The sequence below is a fragment of the Aegilops tauschii genome, chromosome 7, assembly GCF_002575655.3.
Source record: "Aegilops tauschii subsp. strangulata cultivar AL8/78 chromosome 7, Aet v6.0, whole genome shotgun sequence".
Classification (NCBI taxonomy): domain Eukaryota; kingdom Viridiplantae; phylum Streptophyta; class Magnoliopsida; order Poales; family Poaceae; genus Aegilops; species Aegilops tauschii.
Window position 1 is genome coordinate 495,078,230 of NC_053041.3, and position 7,041 is coordinate 495,085,270.

The following is a 7,041-nucleotide window of genomic DNA, read 5'->3' on the forward strand; positions in this document are numbered from 1 at the left end:
CCGGGCGGGCCCGATCTGGGCTTCGCAGCCCGGCGGCGAGGTGGGGCACGGGAAGGCGACATGGCGGCACCGGATTGGCCGAGGCGGCGGTGGCGGACATGTCCGGCACGGGAAGGACTTGTCCGGCGCCGCGAGGTAGAAGTAAGCTAGGGTTCATCCGCGAAAAATGGAGGGGAGGACCTATTTATAGGTAGAGGGAGTTAGGAGTGTCCAAATAGGGAGCGGTTTTCGCCCACACGATCCCGATCCAACGACCGAGAGCATGGAGGGGGTTTGGATGGGCTCATGGGCTGTGGTGAAGAGGTGCTGGGCTGCAAAGAGAGAGGGGTATCGGGCTACGCGGTTAACCGTTAGGGCGTCAAACGGACTCCGAATGCGACAAAAATTGACAGGCGGTCTACCTACTCTAAAACAACACCGCATGCCAAGTTGCATCCCATTCCGAGAACATTTAAATGCCACTCACGACACGAGGCCTGAGAGGGGCAACGGGGAAAAAGACCGGATGCAAGTTTTGAAAACATGAGGATGCAACGCAGATGATGACATGACAAAATGCAACAAGCAAGCAAATGACATGGCAACGACGACGAATAAATGGAAGACACCTGGTGCATCCGATTCGGGGCGTTACAACTCTCCTCTACTAACAAGAGATCTCGTCCCGAGATCTTAGGACCGAGACGGAAGGGAAAAGGGTTGAGGTGAAATAAGAATGCAAGAGGAAAAGCAAAGAATCGAGAGCACTCGAGAAGAAGAGAGGAACGATGAGAATGACGAGAATCAAATGCTCACAGAATCAGATAGACTCTGAAACCACTCCGGTTAGAACAAGATAGAAAAGGAATAATAAAGAAGGAATTTAGGCAGCACTCTGGCTGAACATGGAAATAATAGAATATGAACTTAAGAAGATGGAACGATACTTGATGAGAGGTACAACACAATGCCTCCGGAAGAATTGAAAGAGATGACTGAAAAGAACGAAGAAGAAAATGACATCTTCTACCACAATTGAGTTTCAAAAGGATCCTCAAGGGAGGAAAACTAAGCTTGTTGTAGACATATTGAAAACATCTCAAAATTATGAGGTGATAGCCAGCCACAGACGGAAATGGTCGAATAGCTAAGAAGATCAAAGAAATGCAAAACTCCACTTCAAAAGAATACAGAGAATTACTTGCACTTCGAGACACAAGGAGAAAAGATACTTGAGCTCCAACAAGAATCTTGATGAACACTTGAAGAATGAATTAAGTCATGATGAACCACTATGAAGAGCTCCAATGACAAAAGGATGATGAGATAGCATTGAAGGATGAAAAGAATAAGATTAAAGCATTGCGATGATTTAGATGGGGCTTCGCGTCGAGACAAGCAAGAAGCTTGGAACTCCGGGAGGGAAAAGATGAACAACTTAGAACCAAGAGATTATTCATCATGAACAATCTCCGAAAAGAAGGGATAAATCAACTTGATGAAAGAAGAATAAGAATTATGTTATGCTTATCCTCCACCAATTAAATTGATGAGAAACAATGGATTTGCATACTACTTATTCGCGTTGGAAAAGATTAAAGGGAGATATAGCGCAAAACTTGGGGAGGTCTTCATGAACCACCGGTAGGATTGGAAAGAAACAAATGAATTGATACGATAACAACAGAAAAGAAATCTTCAACGAACCACCGGAAGAATTCAAAATTGAATGACGAAAGGGAATGGAATCACCGGGAAGAATTAGAAAAGCACGAAGATGCTTGAGGGAATTTAGAGACAAGAGAACAAAGTGATCGCGAACTGATTGAAGAATACTTGAACGAAGCACCGGAAGAATATTGAGACGAACGAAGGGGCAAGAATTTTAGAATAATCGGAGAACGAATTTGAAAACTTAGAACGAAGAAATATTCCAAAAAGATGACCTCCGGATGATCGAGATGGAAAGCAACCCCTGAAATACTCCAGATGATTGAAAAGAATTGCACGACTGGAAACAATTTGCGAGGATAACATCAAGCTAGCACCGCGAATCTTCGGGAGAACGGACAGGATTTAAGAGAAATTCTTCTTCGGTCTTCAAATGTTGAGAATGACGACGAGAAACAACACCAAAATTGTTGAGATACTCTGGGAGAATGAAAAGAGGACCCAAACATGAAAGAATTTGAGAACGATCTTGGAGAAAGCATCTGACTGATGAAATTCATACTTACGTCAAACTTCGAAAAGAATTTTAGAATAACTCCGGAAAATCAGAAGAGTCAGGTAAGGTCCTGGGAAAATACCTATGGGTTAGGGCCCACCAAAAGAAACACCATTGGAAAAGGATCGTTGGAGAGAGAGATGATGCACCGGAACAACTGAGGGACTTGAATGAGGGGACAACCTCGGAATAGTTGAAAGCAACACTACTCTTCTGAGATGTCTTCATCACTCCGGAATGATTAAATGACGAGAGGTGAACGAGCAACGAGAAACATTTGAAACAAGGAAAAGAATATGATCAAACCAAGAAAATTGAGTTGAATCCACCGGAAAGAAAATGAGACGAACAAAGGTGAACTAGACGAGAATCCACCGGTTGAGACAACTGAGGAAAGACTGAAGATACTCCGCACGAATGAAATTTATGCTCGAATAGGGGCTCTGAATCCGGGAAGAAAAATGGGTGGGAGGGCGGGAAAACACAGGCAACTTGAACGGGGAATCGACGAGTAACTTGAAGAGAAAAAAAACACCGGTTGAAATGATTGAGGAGAGAATGCAAAGGCTTCGCATGAGTAGGGTGGATACTCGATTACAGACTCCGGTTCCGAGAAGAAAAGGGTGGGCGGGTGGGAAAAAACAAGGACAACTTCTGATGGGGAAACAACGTCGATTGAGAAAGCACTGAGGACTGATCTTGCAAAAGATGACGAGGATCGAAACCACTCGAAGAGAAAGGCGCTGGATTGAAAAGAGGATGGACAACGCATGAAAACAAACCGCGTGATCCTAAAGAAAATTTTGAAGGGGAAGAGGAGTAATTCAAAACACCTATGTCAAGATTCCTTACCAGAGCGACGAAGGGGCAGAGGAGTAAAGAGAATTCCTACTCTCCGATATAACTAGACTCCAAAAAGTTTTCTTCTAGACTGGACATTGGCCAAACTACACGATCAATCAAGGGGCTCCTATGGTCGATCGAGGCTCTGATACCAACTTGTCACGCCCAAGATGCGACCCTATCCTAAGGAACTCGAAGGTCCCTCCAAGGATAGAAGCACATCTTGAAGACGCTTTTGCAAGGTGGATATCATTACATCAAACCATTACATAATAGTTGGGGATACATACATAAGGCACAAACGCCCCAACAATACATCACTAGATCATACACAAGGTCAACATCCGACTACGGATGAAACACAAACATGAACTCAAACGACATCCAGCCTGCTTGCCCAGGCTGCCGACCCGGAACCTAACCCAAGATCGACGGAGAAGAAGAAGAACTCCAACACGAGTAAACATCGCTCTTGAGTCATGATCATCGGCTAACCAGTACCTGCAACTGGCGACGCTATAAGAGGGGCTGAGCAAAGCGGTAATATAGCCAAACACGGTTTGCTAGGAAGGGTGACAAAGGTTAGAGGCTATCATGGCAATTTGGGAGGCTTGATAAGCAAGTGGTAGGTAACGCGGCATAGCTAAAGCATCGAGGCAACTAGCATAGTAATGATAGTAATGAGATCCAGGGTGACGGTCATCTTGCCTGAAATCCTCCTAGGAAGAAGAACGAGTCCATGAAGAAGATGAAGCCACGAAGACGAACCAAGCATAGACGAACGAATTCTCACGATCGCAACAAAACGAGAACTATCGAGAAGAAGCACACAACATGGTAAACACACCACACATGAACAAGGCATGATTCTCAATCAAGTATGATGCATGACAAGGCTACATGAGGCTACGCATGGCAAGAGATGATGCATACAAGAGCAACACATCAAAGCAAGTTTAAATGAGGCCCGAAACAACATATAACAATTTCGGTAAGTCCTATGCAAATTTTGAAATTGGTCGAGATCGGAATACACCTTAAGTTCAAGTTGTTAAACAGCAAGTTAAGATGCACCATGATGATCTACATGAAATTCTAGTCAAGTTACATATAAAGTTCATTTGATTTGGAGCTACGGCCTAGAAGATATGAGCAAAACAAGTTAAACATGGCATTGATGCAAAATACATTCAAACATCAAGCAAACACACTCAAAACATGGATGCAACAAGGTAACATGAAACCACAAGCAAAACTAAGCAAGTTTCATGTAGAGCACACTCAAAACGGAGCAACGGTACAACACATACACATGAAACAAGTTTAAAGGACAAGCTGTCCAAAACAGCAACTAGGCATCTTGCAAGCATCAAAACAATATGCTACAGCACCTCAACATGAAAACAAAAGACATGGACATGATGTACAGGTAAAGCATGAGAAAACATGAACATTGAGCTATCTCCAGAAATCACTAGAACATGCTCAAAAGGACATGGCAAGATTGCAAATAATAACAGTTTCACAGACTTTGCAAAAATCACTGGACATGACAGAAATAACATCAGGTTGCAAAGTTTAGAGCTATCAACCAACATGCTACAGCAGGATATAAAGGAAAGCTAGAGCATGGCATGCTAATAATAAAGACAAAGAACAAAACTCCCTTACTGAACTTATTCCAAAGATCACCAGAAAATATGGTGGCATTCATGCAAACATGGCAAATGATATGACAGATTCAGACGGTGAAAATAACCGTACATAGCAGAAACAACGATAAGTAGGCATGTTGGTGAGCTTGTACCACTCAACACAAGGCATTTCATGGCATGTGAAGGTAACCTACAGTAAAAAGACATGTTCATGAAGCTAGGCATGGCAATAGAATAGTCATAGGATGCATGGATCACTAGCAAAACACATGGCAAAACTGAACTTAATGTTAACAGGCTGACAGCAACATTATTTAGCAAGTTTGGAGCATGTTAAAAACAAGCTACAGCAGGCTATAAATGCAACCAAGGGCACGGATGGATAGAGCATAACATGTATAACAAAATATCCTTAGTAAACATCTCCAGAAAATGCATGTAAGGAAGCTTGTAACAATCAACACATGGCATATCATGAAGAGTGGATTGCACCAAAGAAAAGATGGCATGTTGTAGCTCATAACACATGTAGACATCATGCTCAAAACAAAATCACACAAAAAGATACAAAAATGACAAATCAGCAAGTTCTGTTAAACTACAGCAGACAACATTACATAGCACTCTTGCAACAATGATTTGGGCATCAAGATGAACTCAAACAAGCATTCCACAATGGAACAAAATGAAGAGCATCTCACAATGAAAATTTTGACATATTATACACGCAAAACGGAATAGTATGCAACAAGTTATGGAATGTCAAACTGAGCACCACAATGCAACAATTTTCGGGACATAGGCGATTTTTACCCCGCGAAAAACTGGACGAAGATGTACCGGGAAGAAGGGATCCGGGGGCGGAGAGGCGTTTGGATAGGGGGAGTGGTGGATCTCATCGCACTCCCCGGATCCGGCACCGGCGAGAGCTCCGGCGAGGAGGACGCGGAGGAGGCCGGTGAGGGTCGGAGGAGGTCGGGGACGACTCCGGGGAGGTCGTGGGTGGCGGACCCGGCCGGAGGCGAGGGTCGGCGAGGCCGGAGGCGGCGATGGCGGCGCGTGAAGGGCGGTGGGGCGGCGGCCGTCGATGAGACGCGGCTGGCGGCGCACGGTGGCGCTGGCGAACGGGCGGAGCGGGCCGGGCAGCGAGGACCCGCGGGCGATGGCGGCGCAGATCTGGGCCCGGGCGGGCCCGATCTGGGCTTCGCGGCCCGGCGGCGAAGTGGGGCGCGGGAAGGCGATGTGGCGGCACCGGATTGGCCGAGGCGGCGGTGGCGGACATGTCCAGCGCGGGAAGGACTTGTCCGGCGGCGCGAGGTGGAAGGAAGCTAGGGTTCATCCGCGAAAAATGGAGGGGAGGACCTATTTATAGGTAGAGGGAGTTAGGAGTGTCCAAATGGGGAGCGGTTTTCGCCCACACGATCACGATCCAACGACCGAGAGCATGGAGGGGGTTTGGATGGGCTCATGGGCTGTGGTGAAGAGGTGCTGGGCTGCAAAGAGGATGGGTATCGGGATACGCAGTTAACCGTTAGAGCGTCAAACGGACTCCGAATGCGACAAAAATTGACAGGCGGTCTACCTACTCTAAAACAACACCGCATGCCAAGTTGCATCCCATTCCAAGAACATTTAAATGCCACTCATGACACGAGGCCTGAGAGGGGCAACGGGGAAAAAGACCGGATGCAAGTTTTGAAAACATGAGGATGCAAGGCAGATGATGACATGACAAAATGCAACACGCAAGCAAATGACATGGCAACGACGACAAATAAATGGAAGACACCTGGTGCATCAGATTCGGGGCGTTACAACTCTCCTCTACTAACAAGATATCTCGTCCCGAGATCTTAGGACCGAGACGGAAGGGAAAAGGGATGAGGTGAAATAAGAACGCAAGAGGAAAAGCATAGAATCGAGAGCACTCGAGAAGAAGAGAGGACCGACGAGAATGACGAGAATCAAATGCTCACGGAATTAGATAGACTCTGAAACCACTCTGGTTAGAACAAGATAGAAAAGGAATAATAAAGAGGGAATTTAGGCAGCACTCTGGCTGAACATGGAAAGAATAGAACATGAACTTAGGAAGATGGAACGATACTTGATGAGAGGTACAACACAATGCCTCCGGAAGAATTGAAAGAGATGACTGAAAAGAACGAAGAAGAAAATGACATCTTCCACCAGAATTGAGTTTCAAAAGCATCCTCCAGGAAGGAAAAATAAGCTTGTTGTGGACTTATTGAAAACATCTCAAAATTATGAGGTGATAGCCGGCCACAAACGGAAATGGTCGAATAGCTAAGAAGATCAAAGAAATGCAAAACTCCA